The sequence below is a fragment of the Lepidochelys kempii genome, chromosome 4 (assembly GCF_965140265.1).
Source record: "Lepidochelys kempii isolate rLepKem1 chromosome 4, rLepKem1.hap2, whole genome shotgun sequence".
In the NCBI taxonomy this organism is placed as follows: domain Eukaryota; kingdom Metazoa; phylum Chordata; order Testudines; family Cheloniidae; genus Lepidochelys; species Lepidochelys kempii.
Window position 1 is genome coordinate 17,370,677 of NC_133259.1, and position 14,324 is coordinate 17,385,000.

Here is a 14,324-nt window from a genome sequence, read left to right on the forward strand (position 1 = left end):
AAAATTATGGTAATGACCTGGATAGGACAGAAATTGTCAACCCTTTTACCATGACAAACCCCAAAACTACCCATTCATTGCACCTAGGACACCATAACTTGGAACTGCCCAAGGGAATTTTAGGTAGGCTGGTAGGGAATCATCCAAATTGGAATTTAGCTAGGGTGACAGAATTAACACCACACTGATTTTGCAAAAGGTGACATAGAATTGTACTGATGGACATGGCGCTGAGTTCACATCTTATCTCCCCTTCCCCCACCTCCAAAAATATTACTGGAATTAGTTCATTACATTTCTTCCCTAGAATCTTTACTAAGAGAAGATTCAGAAATGAAGAGGTCATTCCATTTTGAGGTCACAGGCTCCTGCCCTCATTTATTATTTAAAAACAAATTTCTTTAAAGGAGAAAAACAAAATGTAAGCATGATCCACTTCCAGCTTTATATTGTAGTCTCCCATTCATTCTGGCTACTGCTGCTTTGCCACTATAATGGTGTTAATTCTTGTCACATGAGCCTACTCTGGGGCTCATTAGTCATAAACATTACCCATGGTAAGTGTATAAGTCAACATCAATAGGCACTAATAGTGTATTTCACCCACTGTTATTCTTAGTATCTGAGCACAGTAGAAACTGCTCAATGCCTATTCACATTGCCCTTTCAGAAACATCCCTATACCAGGTCTGTTTCAGTCAGGGTTATTCTGTTGGGTTTTTTAAAACATGTTTTAGTTTGTTGAACAGAAAAAGCAATTTATTTGAAGGAGAATGAAGTGCTCTCATTTATTATTCTCCTAGGCAAAGTCTTTACTCCAAAAATGTGTTTTTACTGGTGTTGGGCAACATTTTTGAGATGAAACTTTTTTCCCTAAAATGCAGCTTCAGGTGGACTTCAACATTTTGTGAATTTATGACAGATTTGCCAAATTGTTTCAGCTGGGGAAAAAAATCCAAAAAAAATCAAAACTTTCCTTGACATTTCTGAAACATTTCAATTTTTTTAATTTGAAACGACTTTTTGTTTAGAATTTTATTCAAAACAAAAGATTTTTTAAAACCCCAAAAATGAAGTAAAATATTTCATTCAACCTGAAACAAAAAAAAAGATTTTTTTTTTCAATTTGGCAAGTGAACTGAAAATCAGTTATTTGCACAGCTCTTGCGGTTTTTCCATTAGTTAGCAATCTCAGTGTAAAATCCCAGTTGAGAAAAGGCACTGTAATTTTTATATTGATGTGGCTAGATGAGGTAAATCTCAGTTTGGGCATGGGGTATAGTGTTGATCTCAACCAACTACAATTACGTATTAAAAAATTACCTGTGTGGCTTATCTCCACTCGGGTTTTATATTGAGTTAGCTGTCTCAGTATAAAAAACACATTTTATTTGCAGTGAAGACAAATCCCTAATGGATCAGTTTTACCCCTTAGTACACTGATCAGAGGTTTTAGGCTAAAATTGTTAGCACCTCAACTTAGACCCTGCCAAGGTTCCTCTGAGTTGACCATTGTGGAGCAGAGGACACCACTTGTCGGGCACCTCATGTACTTCTACCATCTGCCCTGTACCAAATTCCCTCCTCTCCCTGTGCTGGGGAGAAGAGTGAAAGCACCTCCCTACTGCTATAATGGGGATCCCCTCTTGACTTTTCAGCCCTTGCAAAGAGTAAACCCTCTCCCCTACAAAACCTATCTGGGCTATTCCTTGTATCTCCTGTTAAACAGTGTGGCTCAGATTTTCACTAGCAGCAGCTATAGTTAAGGTTGCCCAAGCATTTGCATTATACTGATGGTGCAGCTAATTAAGGATGAAACTCATTGGCTGACAGTGTGTATTTTCATATTCATCGTGTATTAAACACAATGGATATGAAAATACTGTATGTAGCTTCTACATGCAGCATTGCGTCAGAGACAAATACATCTCTCTATCACATGCCCTTTAGTTACCCATCTTTAACTTTTTTTAATACTTGAAATCCACTAGACTGAAAGAGTTGCAGATGAATTGATTGTGAACTGATTTATGATCCTTATTGCACCAGAGAAGTAATTTTATGCATATAACTTCTTTTACAATTACCTCCACAATGATTTCAAAGGAGTTCACTGCTTATGGGAGGCCATCAATAAGTGGCACTTGCATATTCATCCATTTCAATCTGAAATTTTTTAAGACTCAGGGGAATAGAACAGAACCACTGGAAATTAATTTTTTCAGCAAGTTTGCTCTTTTATTTTTTTGGATAGCTGAGACTCCGTGAAGATTTTTATACTGATAGTATTCTTAAATCCACAAATACTGAAGCAGAAGGTTTTCTTTGGAGCACAGAGATTTTTCCGCATCATCCTTACCCTTTCATTGGATTGAATGTAAGTCACGTATTTGGGTCTTTTGCAGACTATTTTTGTAAGTAAGCTCTATTAGCATCTCATCCCAACTGAGGGAACTGAAACTATTCTTGGAGCATCAGAGTTTGTTCATTAACTAGAAAACCAACATTCCCAGTTTCTTACTTAACTTAATTAAAAGAGGTGTCCTTCTATGATTGCGGTGTTTAGTGTCTCCCTTGGAATGCCCTTACAGCAATGAAGTATTTGAGGAATGCCTTTTCCTGACATCTTTACTTCTCTCTTTGGCCAAACTCTGCACTGACTTATGTTGTGTCAGCAGAGAGACAAATCCACAACTGATCCAGGGTTAGGTAACACCAATCAGTGTTTGCTGATGGATCAGCAGATTACATCACCAACTTGCAGGGAAACGTCATGAATCTGGGGCATTCAAGTAAGCATCACTAATTCAGCCTTAAACACCTTATATTCCACACCTTGTGATACTACAGTATGATCAATAGACATCACATTAGCATTTCATTGGTGACCCACCATGAGTCTTATCTGGCTGCAGGTTTCTTAGAATTGCCTGAACAGGTCCTATTGATTTCTCTGTTGGGTACTTTAGCTCCCACTCTGGCCACTGCTAAATCATCCCTGCCAGAGATCACTTATCCTTGGGGCTCAAAAAAAGACTTCTGTTGTGAGAACTCTTCTGCTTGTGGAATGCTCCATACTGTAGTCTCTCCTTTCTGCATACACCTACACCCCTAGTTCCCAAGTTCATCAGAGGGTAAAAAGAGACATCTTTGTGGGATTCAGAGTAACAGCCGTGTTAGTCTGTATTCGCAAAAAGAAAAGGAGTACTTGTGGCATCTTAGAGACTAAGTGAGCTGTAGCTCACGAAAGCTCATGCTCAAATAAATTGGTTAGTCTCTAAGGTGCCACAAGTACTCCTTATCTTTGTGGGAGATCCTTATGCAAATATTGATAACGCTTCACCAGATTTCTGCAGTCAAATTATATTTAAGTACTGGAGTGAACTGAAAAAAAATACTTCAAAAATTCCCTTTTAATTTGTAACCAATCCATTTTGGACTTTCCTTAGGCTGTTTCGTTCTGGCTTTGATCATATACTCATTCATATTTCACAATGAAAGCCTTTCTCACAATCTGCAAGCAGCATCTGTTTCATAGTGCTGATTTCTGTTGAGCAAGGCAAATGCAGGTTAATTAGGCCAAAGGAGCTGATGCAGACAGAGACAGAAACACAGAGATTGCAAGACAAAATCCATCCACATGTTGACAGATGCCTTCTTTGCTTATTCGTTATTTGCTAAGAGGGTTGTTCAAAAAACATATAGAAATGTATTTACTTTTTTTGTTATAACAAGTGCACCATAATAAAAGGTCCTAGTTCACTGGAGTTGCATGATGTAGTCAAGCAGAACTCCACCCTCTTAAGAACACAAGGAAATTAAACTCTGGAGCTGATGATGTCAGAGAGTTCCAGCTGGGTGGGTAGAACCCTGTAAAGGTGTCCTCCTGGCATCTCCAAGGCAACAGAAACGCACATTCTATGTGCATCTTGTATTTATGGGCTAACTTTGAAATTGAGGTGCGGTCTGGACACTAAACCTGGCAGAGGAGCTGAGGAGAAGGAGTGCTCTGTTTCATAAGTCAGCAAAGCACTATACTTCAGAACAAAGAAGTCTTTGGTATGCCCTGATTCTTTGGATGGTGGAAGGTATGTTTGTGAAAATATGAGAGGGAATAAAGTGCCTTAGAGGAAGGATGGAGTCTGAGGCTGAAACATCTGCTATCTGAGAAAAGGAGGTGAGCACTGGGGCTTCATCAGATTATCTGTCTTGATACTGAATGAACATCTAGATGATCCAAGAATACGTATGAGTCTGTTGGCAATCCTTTCAGTAGAAATTAGTTTAGATCAGGGTCACTAATGCTGAAATACTTTTTCATGCACAGTGTATAGAAAATGTTTTTCATTTTATAAAAAGTTCAAGGTCATGTATTATTCTCTGTTCTTTCATAGTTATATAATTAGTTGATCATTTTTAACTGCTAGAATAAATTTGTTTTAATTTCTCCCTGGGCTAACCCATGATGTTCTTGCTCAATTTTTAATCAGTGTTCATTCAGGTAAACTCCTGTTGAAGTCCCTGGAATCAACACTGATGATGGACACCAAGATTTGGCCCCTTTTGACTTGTATTTGTAGTTTATAATGAACAGTACCTTGAGGATGGACTGAGCCTAATCACCTTGGACACATAGTGCTCTTACCTCTGTGCACTTCTAGGATCTACAGAGAGAGAGAGATTTAAAGTGGAACTCTAATGGTTGTTGTTAAATAGTTCTAATATAAGTTGCAGTTACAGGATTTCTTCTATTTGTGCTATTCACTCTTTCACCAGATTTTTAAAGGTGTGTGGACTGATATCTAGCAAAATTCTTGGACTGAAATTGATCTTAGCAGACTTCTCCTGACACTCGCATTTTTCCAATAACACCAGTGTTTGAGTTTTAGCAAAGGTGTCATTTCTTTCATTTCCAATGCCAAATTAGGACACCACACAACTTGTGCTGTTCCATTTAACCAGCTTCTTAAGATTAACCTCAGTTCTCTTTATAACTCTCATAGTCTGTGTGTCTATGTCTGGAACTGGAAGATTCCAGAATCAAATTCCTCATCCCCTGGATGTATTATAACCTCTGAATATAAATGAAGGAACAGACAAATGGTAGAATTTAGGGATTGCCACACTGAATCAGACTAGGGATTCCTATGGTCCACCTTCCTCTCTCCAAGAGTGGCTGGCACTAGATGCTTCAGAGGGAGGTGCAGGACTTTCAGTGGAGTTATGCTTGATTTACACCAGTGTAAATGAGAATAGACTTTTGCCATTGTTACTTATCCCTATTTGTAACCTTTGAATGATGACCATTTCTATGAGCGTCTCCCTCTCTATGAATTATCCCCAGCTACCATCAGGCACCAACCTCAAACATCAAATGTTTCTAAATATCTCCGTGCACTTAGGAAGAGAAAAAAGAGCAACATGTCTTGTCAGGATTACTTTTAAGTACTGTTGGGCACAATCATGCAGAACTATTGAGTCAGAGTCTATCTGCTCAGATACTTAGCTGGATTCCATTCCAGATAATTCTATGTTAAATTTCTGTCTCAGCCCTTTTCAGAGATATTAGCCAAAATGAGTTTGACTGCAATGAGAGCAAAGATGAATGTCTGTTTTGCACATCTTTACAGTACTCCTGAGATTTGCTAGCTTTGATCATTCTGAAAACATGCCAGTTTTATTTAGAAATTCCACATGAATGTCAGACTCCTCAGATTTTACCTGTTTCTGATTGAGATATTGATCTGGCTTCAGACAGCATGACCTGGATGTATCCCTATACACTGTTCTGGTCTCTTGGTCAGCAAAAGAGAAAGTTAATCAGAGAAGAATCCTAGTCAGTATCAAGAAATAAACATGATTTAACTCAACCTTAGCACAGGCCTCAGCAGTTATTTGTAATAAATTCATCCCATTCTAATGTCCTTGCAGTATATTAAGCGCAATTCCCCATATACCATTTTATGCAAGGTGGATGGATATCCAGTTTCAATTTGAATTCATATTGTGCCTTTTAAGTTATTAGCTGCATGATTGTTTCCTGATTCTGCCTGTTGAAAGACATGGGTCTTGTGAGTAAGGTACTGGAGTGGGACTCAAAAGATAGACATTCTATTTCTGTACTACTATAGACTTTCTGTGTGATCTCAGGCAAGTCACTTAATCTCTCCGTGACTCAATTTCACACCTGTGCTTAAAGAGAAAAGGGAAGATAATACTGCTTTTCTCCCACGCCTCCACTCTTTAGTGTGTTATTTAGGGCAGGAAGTGTCTGTATAGTGTCAAACACAATGGGCACCCAGTATCATTTGCTGTCTCTGGGTAATACTTTAATACAAAAACTAAATAATAATAACACCAGGTACGGTATATTGTATATTTTAGCGTTGTCCAGCACCACAGCTCTTCAGGAGAGCAGTGCATAATAGGCTTTCCCTTGTAAGAATGTAAAGTTTTGTCGGGCTCATGTCTGGCACAGTTTGATGGGGATGTGCAGAAGGTATGTTTGGGTTCTAATACAAGAAGCTGTTAATGTCTTCAGTGTCTGGGATGGTGCATGATCCAGGGAACAGGATATTAAATTGGGAGTCATGGGACCTAGGCTCTATACCCAGCATGCCCTCTGGCCTGCTGTGTGACCTTTAGTGAGCTACATCTCTCCTCTTTGTATCTGCTTTTCCTTCTACCATTTGCCTTCCTTGTTTATTTCGACTGCAAGCTGTTTGGGGCAGGGTCCATCCCTCACTATTTGATCATTCAGCATCTAGGATCATGGATCCCCAAGCTCAGTTAGATCCTTATGGCACGACTGTAATTTCCTGCCCCAGGATCTTCTTCCCATTTCAGGACACGGTACCAGATTTCAGCCAAACAGAGTCAATGTACATACAACATAACAACCCTTCTTCCCCAAATATAAGCAGGTTTGGTCAGCAATTGGGAGAGGGATTTTTTTTCGGAGGGATGGTCTCACTGTTCTGTAATGGGGGGTAGTAGGTCAGATGGTGAGGGGGTTTATATTTGTTTGTTTATAATTGCAGGCTGTGGTTTGGCTTATACTTTGTGATTCCTTGTGTGTTCCTGGTTTGCACAAATGCACATTCAGCATTTGCCTTTTGCCTCTGTGGTTGGTACATAGGCTGAGATGCTATGCCTTGGGAGAAACAGACCATGTAAACGTTATTTAGCATCACTGCTCTCTGCTGCCTGCTCAGCACAGTCAGTGGCTGCAGTAAGAGATGGAATGTTTACCTTTCCCACTGCCCTGAGGGTGGGGGGGGGGCGCATACACTACCCATCTCCTGAAGATATGCATGGATCTGGAAGGTAGAGGCCCTTACCTGGTGACCCCCACCCAAAGATACTGATGAGGGAGTTGCCTTTGGACTCCAGGAGGGAGCAGGAAGAGAGACGGTCTATCAAATCCTTCCCCCCATTAATACAATCAGGGGAACTGGGAGGAAAAGAGTTATCTAGAGACTGGAGGGGTAGGGATGATATGGGTTATGGAAACTTCAGCAGCCCAGGTCTAGCAGATTTTAGAGGATCTGGGCTAAAATTTGAGGTCACAATACAACCTCAAACTCACCTTAATTTTGAGAGGGATCAAATCTTTTGCATATCCCTAATAACATAGCCCCTGGACTTCTGCAATGTGGTCTGTATTAGTGGGCTACTCCGGAAGGGGATCTGCCTCCTGTAGCTGGTGTAGAATCCAAAAGCTTGACTACTGCAGGTCTGGGCAGGGATGGAGTCTCTCAGCCTGCTGCTTTGCATGCTGCGCTGGCTGGCTGTTTGCAAATCAAGTTAATATTTTAGTTTTAACACTTACAGCCCCCAAATGTACCTTATTAGGTCCCAGATATCTTTTCAAGCCTCTGATGCCCAGTATTCCATCTAACTAGAGCTCCGCTGGCCAGCTGAAAATGTAAAAATAAAAAACAAAAATTATTTTGGGTTAAACAAAACATTTAGTTTCAACCGAAATAAAATGTTTACTTTAAAAGTCCTGAAAAACTAATTTTAAATGCTTTTTTTTAAATAAAGTTGTGGGAAATTCCAAAATGAAACTTTTTCTGAAGTGAAATGTCAAAAAAAATTGCTTTCCAAAGCTTTTTTTTTAATGTTGAAGCAATTTGCTGAAATTGATCTGAAATCACAAATTGTTTTGTTTGACCCAATCTGCATTTTTCATTGAAAAAAATTTTCACACAAAAAATGTCACTGAGTGCTATCTCTGACCCTCTAAGATGGGAGACAGAGGAAGTTTTGGTACCTAGGGCTTGCAGGGAGAGACTAATTCAGTGTATGGGCTAAATCTTCATCTGCTGCCTAATAGAGTTTTTCTGATTTTTACCAGCTAAGGTTGTATCTTTATACCCCTGTGCCTCAGGTCTGCAGATTGCCTTATTTTGAAATTTGATTTGGTTAATTTTCAAAGAGGTATAAAGAACTTTTCATCAGAGAATGCTTTTGTCATGGCTCAGTGATTTAAGAGTAACTTATTTATGTGATTTTATCTTTTTTATGTTTAAATGGTTTTAACTTTATTGTTGTGAAGCACCTGGAGTGCTTTAAGCATCATAAAATAAAATTTATTATTATTTTTCTTACAAACAGTGGATTTTGGAGGCATCAGTGAATGAATTATGCAAGAAGAGCAGGAGGCTTACAAAGCAGAAAATGTTTATTTTTAATTAATCCTCGGGAGTGATTGGAAAGGAAATGTAAAAATGTACATGGCCAGTCCATGATTATGTCAGTGGTTCTTTAATGGGGATTTGCATGATGTACCATGTTCCATCACTCTAGGGCTTGTCAGCCTCTTTGCAGGCAATACTCTTATTTGCTCTTTGTATTGTGGGAGCACCTGGCAGCTTGAGCCCCATTATGCCAGGTGCTGTACAAGCCCATAACAAAAAGCTGCTCCCTGTTCCAAAAAGCTTTGTACTGAGAATATACTTTGGCCAAAATATTCAGACTTGGATGTCTAAAATTACGCTCCAACTGGTGGATTTTCGAAGGCTGAAATAGCACTTAGATGCTTACCTCCCAATGACCTTCAGTGGGAGTTAGCTGCCTCAGTGCCATTTGTGCCTTTTCAGTCTACCCCCTAATCCATATTTAGGCCTGATTTTCAAATGTGTTGAGCACTTGAAGCTCCTGTTGACTTTAGGGACTTGTGTTCGCTCATAATTTCTGAAAAGCAGGCTGATTATATTCACATGTCTGAATGTGGCTTTAGGAGTCTAATTTTAGATACTCATGTTTGAAAATGTTGACCTGAAGGAACAATTATGCTCAGGCTTTTCTACCTCAGAGGGGAATCATGAAGATAAATTAGGTAGGGCCAAATTCTCCTCTCAGTTATGCCAGTATAAGTCTGAAACGCTGAGTTTCAGGTAAATATGGAGTCACTACACTGACGTTAATGGAGTGACTCTGTATTTACACTGATATAACTGAGAGCAGAATTAAGCCCATTGATATTTGTGAGCACTGAGATACTGTAACGATGAGTGTCTCAGAAAAGTCTATAAATAACTAACTAGTCAGCTCTTTCTGTGACCTGAAATTCCTACAGGGTATATCCTGGATGTATCTTTTAAAAAGGGGGGCGGGAGGAATGGAGGAGAGACAGAGTTTTAAGATGGACAGTCTTATACGAAGGGTGGAGAGTGTTTCTGAAAAGAGACACCTGGGAAAGAGGTGATATTAAACAAGCTTCTTTGGGCTTCGAGCTCTCGCAAGTGGCTATAAGAGAACAGTTGGAAAGCTTTAAGTCAGGGTGCCTTTCTCGTATGCAGCTGACCAAGTGTGTTGCTTACAGTTTCAGTGTGTCAAGATGTTTCTTGTTCAATGCAGACTCTCTTGTCCATTGGTTTTATATTGATGGAAAGCAACTTTAAGTCACTCTTTAGAGGAATCTGCCATGAGACATGCCAGCTGCGTGCCATTTGAAGGCGTTGTAAAGACGTGTTGGAAAGGCAAGAATATACCAGAGAGAGAGAGAGATTTAAAGTCATGGGAAAGATAATTACTCAGCACTCACAGATTAGCCAAAGGAAAGGAAATAATTATACTCTGCCTTCATTAGAAGGCTTTCTGTTATAGCTCTCTCTCTCTTGTGCATGTGTGTGAGAGACAGTGAGACAGACAGGTGTGTTTCAGTGTCATGGCCTCAGAATAGTCAGAAAAGTTTAGGACTACAGAAGTAGATTCAATCCTTGTTGGAAGAGAAAGAAATGAGTGGACACAGATTCAGGATTTTCTTTCTTAATGTATTTACATATAGTACGGACATAGGGGGAGATTTTCCAAGGCACAAAGGGAATTAGGATCCCAGCTCTTTAGGGATGTTGGAAAATCTACTCCCAAGTGATTAAGGCAATATTGACAGATAGAAGGTGGGCCCAATGCCTCTGGAAACACTGGGGAAGTCTGTGCTGTAGCAATTACTCTGACACTGGTGATTGCCCAGCTCTGCTGTCTGAGGCACAGCAGAGTGGCAGGGCCATGGTCCCATTTTTGTCTCACCCATTAGGGGATTTTTAGTAACATTGTCATCACTAGACTCTCCTGATCTTTGTGTGCCAGAAGCACAAGCACCAAGTTGATGTCTGGTCCCTGCCCACAGGCACAAGTGGCATGATCTCCACTTCTAGATTCCATTGACATGGTACATTATTGTGCAAGAAGAACATTTAGCCAGACATTTTTCCAAAAGTCCCGGACTGCATTTATGATATAAACACTGATAATACCCATGCCAAAATATGATAGTATTTGGGTCCTGAGGTCTCTACTTTAATCTCTGTTATTTGTAATCACCACCAGTGAAATCCTCTTTTTGTCTTTTTTTTCCAAGTCTTTTTATCTAAGTGAAGGTTTCTTTACAAGAAATTTCATTATGCTCATTGAGTAGGGCTTTAATAACTGCAAACAATCCTATGATGAGTTCGTCACCTCTAGCTTCAGATGGGAATTATAGCCATATGAAATCTCTGTAACACAATCCTATTGTCTGCCTCCTTCTCTCTCTTTAACTGGCTCTGTGCATGGATGGACCATTTGGAAAGTTATAATTTGGATGCAAAACAATTATCCTAAAACAGTTAGCCAGAGCAGAGTGGACATACAAATTTATCTTCTCTCTCTCTCTTTTGGTGAAGAACATCTATCTTCCATGACCTCTTGATTACTGAAGCCTTCAAAATATATTCTTTGGTCTGTGACACTGAGCTCAGCAAAGGGCTGAGCATTAAATATCACCCTCTATGATTAATTGGAAGTTAATTAAATCTATCACTGAAACAATGGGAAGGCAATGAGCTATGTAATCATTGAAATAGTAAATGAAATGATGTAAGGGCTCTCCATTTCGCTTATTGACAGTGATGGAGGGGTAGCAAAGCCCTGCTGCTCAGCTGTGTTTTCTGCCTGACCACACAGGCCTGCTCAGTCAGTCACAAACTTTCCAATAAGCTGAGTTGTGAAGCAAAATTAATAATGGCTCTGTGGATGCTGTATTCCATTTTTCCTTTGGCCTCTTTTAGTACAGCTCTCAAAACCCTTGAGGCAACTCCAGCATTTTGTGTACAGTGCAAGTTGCTTAACTCCATCCCTCCTTAGATGATGTCTCCAAAAAAATGATGGACGGAGCAGTTTTGAAATGATATACATTCACAGCAATCACTGATCATTTCTGCAGGGTTTTTATTTTTAACCTGAAGGAAAATATCACTAATAGAGCTGGTCGGAAAAACTTTGACAGTACCATTTTCCACCAGAGCATGCAATTATGTCACATTTGATATGCTTTGTGATACCATGTCAGTTTGGACACAAGTCCATTTAGGAGAAAAAATCCCCAAAGTTCAGAAACTGTTGAAACATCCTCTGTTGCCATTTTTAGAATGAAACATTTCAATTTTTCATTTTGAAGTGACTTTTTTTATTTAGTTTTTATTTTGTATTATATGATATAATATAAAATAAACATTTAAAAAGACAGAATGGCACCAAAACTCTTTAGTGTTTTTGGAACTAAATGTTTCGATTGATCCAAAATTATTTTTTCATTTTCTTTCATGGAGAATTTCAAAAATTTCAGCTTTTGTGCTTAATAGAAATGAAGACAAATTCCAAAATCTCAAAATTCATCATGAAACAGAATTTTTATTCTCGACACAGCTCTAATCACCATACTAATCACTTGGTAAACACTATCGTGCATTAAAAAACCTCACTTCTTTATCTATGATTTTGATACCTATGAACCTGACACAGTATTAGTCTCCATCTGAATTAGGGATGCTTCCCTTTTCGCTCCTCCATAACTGTTAAAATGGGCTCACACAGGCATAATGAATAAATGAAAGCAAAGATGGAAAATATGTCACCTAACCCATCCTCCTGCCAATGTATGATTTGTCCTTGGGTTTTTTTGGTGCAGGAGTGTATGTCCACTCTAGTTTTAAATAACTCAAGCACTGGGTCTTCCTTTCTGCAGGATTTTTCACAGTATAATAGGTCTCACTTAGGAAGTTTCTTCATATTTAGTGTTTAATTGTATTTGCTCAATGTCAATACCTAGTGATATTCTTTGGTACCACCTTAAATAAATCCTTTCCCTCCTTGACGTTTAAGTATTTATATATGGCTATCATAGATTGTGCCTTCTCAACGAGCCTCAGTAAAGGTAGCCACCCAGTCAAACAGCTGTGTTCAGTAGAAAGTGTTTTTATATCTTATTACTTTCTTTCTCTAACCAACAGAGAAATTATTTCATACTCAGTCATAATGAACTAACCTGTTCCAAGAATGTTAAGAAGACTTGATCCTGGACTCACCAGAGGTTGGCTTGCTTCCTTTGTAATTGATGGGGAGGTACCAGATTTGGGGGGTTATACTGTAGCTTAGTTAGATAAGCTGAACTCATGGCCAGAAACCATCACATTCAGTCAAATAGGCTCAGTCTGCGAGGCCAGCCTGGGACCTGAAAATCAAGTTGTGGGGGGAGTTTCCTGCCTTTTATAGCATTACCAGCAAAGATTTTGTAATCTGAACTTAGCTGACAATTCTGTTGATGAGCTGGGAGACAGCAAAGAATCCACTTGGTGTCCTACCACTGCAATAGCTGTTCAAGGCTAACAGCAATACTCAATACACATTTTTTTTTTCAGCAAAGAAAACAGATATGACTCAAAAACAGACATGGAACAGATGTATCAGGTAAGAAGTGCCACTTTTATGTAGCCAGGTTTCTGATCATATCTGCATTTCAACCATTGTGGGAGCATTTCTGGGGAAAACAGAACTCTGAACTCTTTGGCAGGCAAAGAATTGTTTAGATCACCATTTAATATTCAAGGTCAAATCACTACGATTTATTATTTATTGAGCACCACTGGTGCATTCAGCATTGCACAATATATGAAGGAAGACACAGACTCTATCCCAATTGATTTGCAATATAAATTATACAATACAACAGATATTGGTTCATATTATATCTGCTGTCCAAATGAAGGTCCAATGTCAAAACGGTACAGATGTTTCTTAAAAGCTTTTCTTTAGCAGATTATCAGTGAGAAGATGCTTATTTTTTTTAAAGATCAGTTGAATAATCCACCTAAAAATTAAAATATTCACTTAAATATTTTATGTAAATTTAGAGCTTATGAAAGATGCTGGTTTGACAATACTAGAGACCTTTGTCCTCTGTTTATCCACAGAGCAAATATGGCACAGAGAGTTTCAGTCCAAGTTGGAGGGACCAATTAATGTAAATTGATACAGCTATTTTTGTGATGTTAAAGCCTTAGATGAGGCCACCAGGTCATTACATGTGGCCCATCAAAGGGCCATCACTTAGTAATGACTTTCAGTCACTTCTAACTTGGACTTGAACTGGGTCCACGACTGAATTTCTTTGATAGTGCATTTTTTCAATTCTCCATGGTGCGAGGATATTCAAGGCCATATTAATCCTTTTAGAAGAAAAAAATACATAGTATTTGATTTTCTCTTCTGTTACACCAGTTGCATACCAGTGAAATTCCATTGATGTCAGAGAGGTTATATCAGTTTTACCTATTGTAATGTTGTGGTGAATGAAGACCTTAAAGTGTGATTCAGCCCCAGTCAGTGACACTGTGAAAATGGCTGTAGGTGGTTCCATGTTTATTGTGCCCTACTACTAGACTTTGCATTTGCATTTCGCAAATAGATGTGTGATGCCACATGTAGCCTTAGTAATAACACATATGAGGAAGTTCAAGCAATGGCAAACTGAGGCATGATCCAACTGCAGTTGATTCAGC

At 39.0% G+C, this 14,324-nt stretch overlaps 1 long non-coding RNA gene across 1 annotated transcript in view; it reads left to right on the forward strand.

Moving 5' to 3' along the window:
• The window catches only part of LOC140909937 (uncharacterized), a 149,653-nt gene extending 136,073 nt beyond the window's left edge, over nucleotides 1–13,580 (forward strand). The window contains exon 5 of the long non-coding RNA XR_012158385.1: nucleotides 13,185–13,580. This is a non-coding gene — a long non-coding RNA (uncharacterized lncRNA). The remainder of the gene's footprint in view (nucleotides 1–13,184) is intronic.
• The last annotated feature ends 744 nt before the right edge of the window (nucleotides 13,581–14,324 follow it).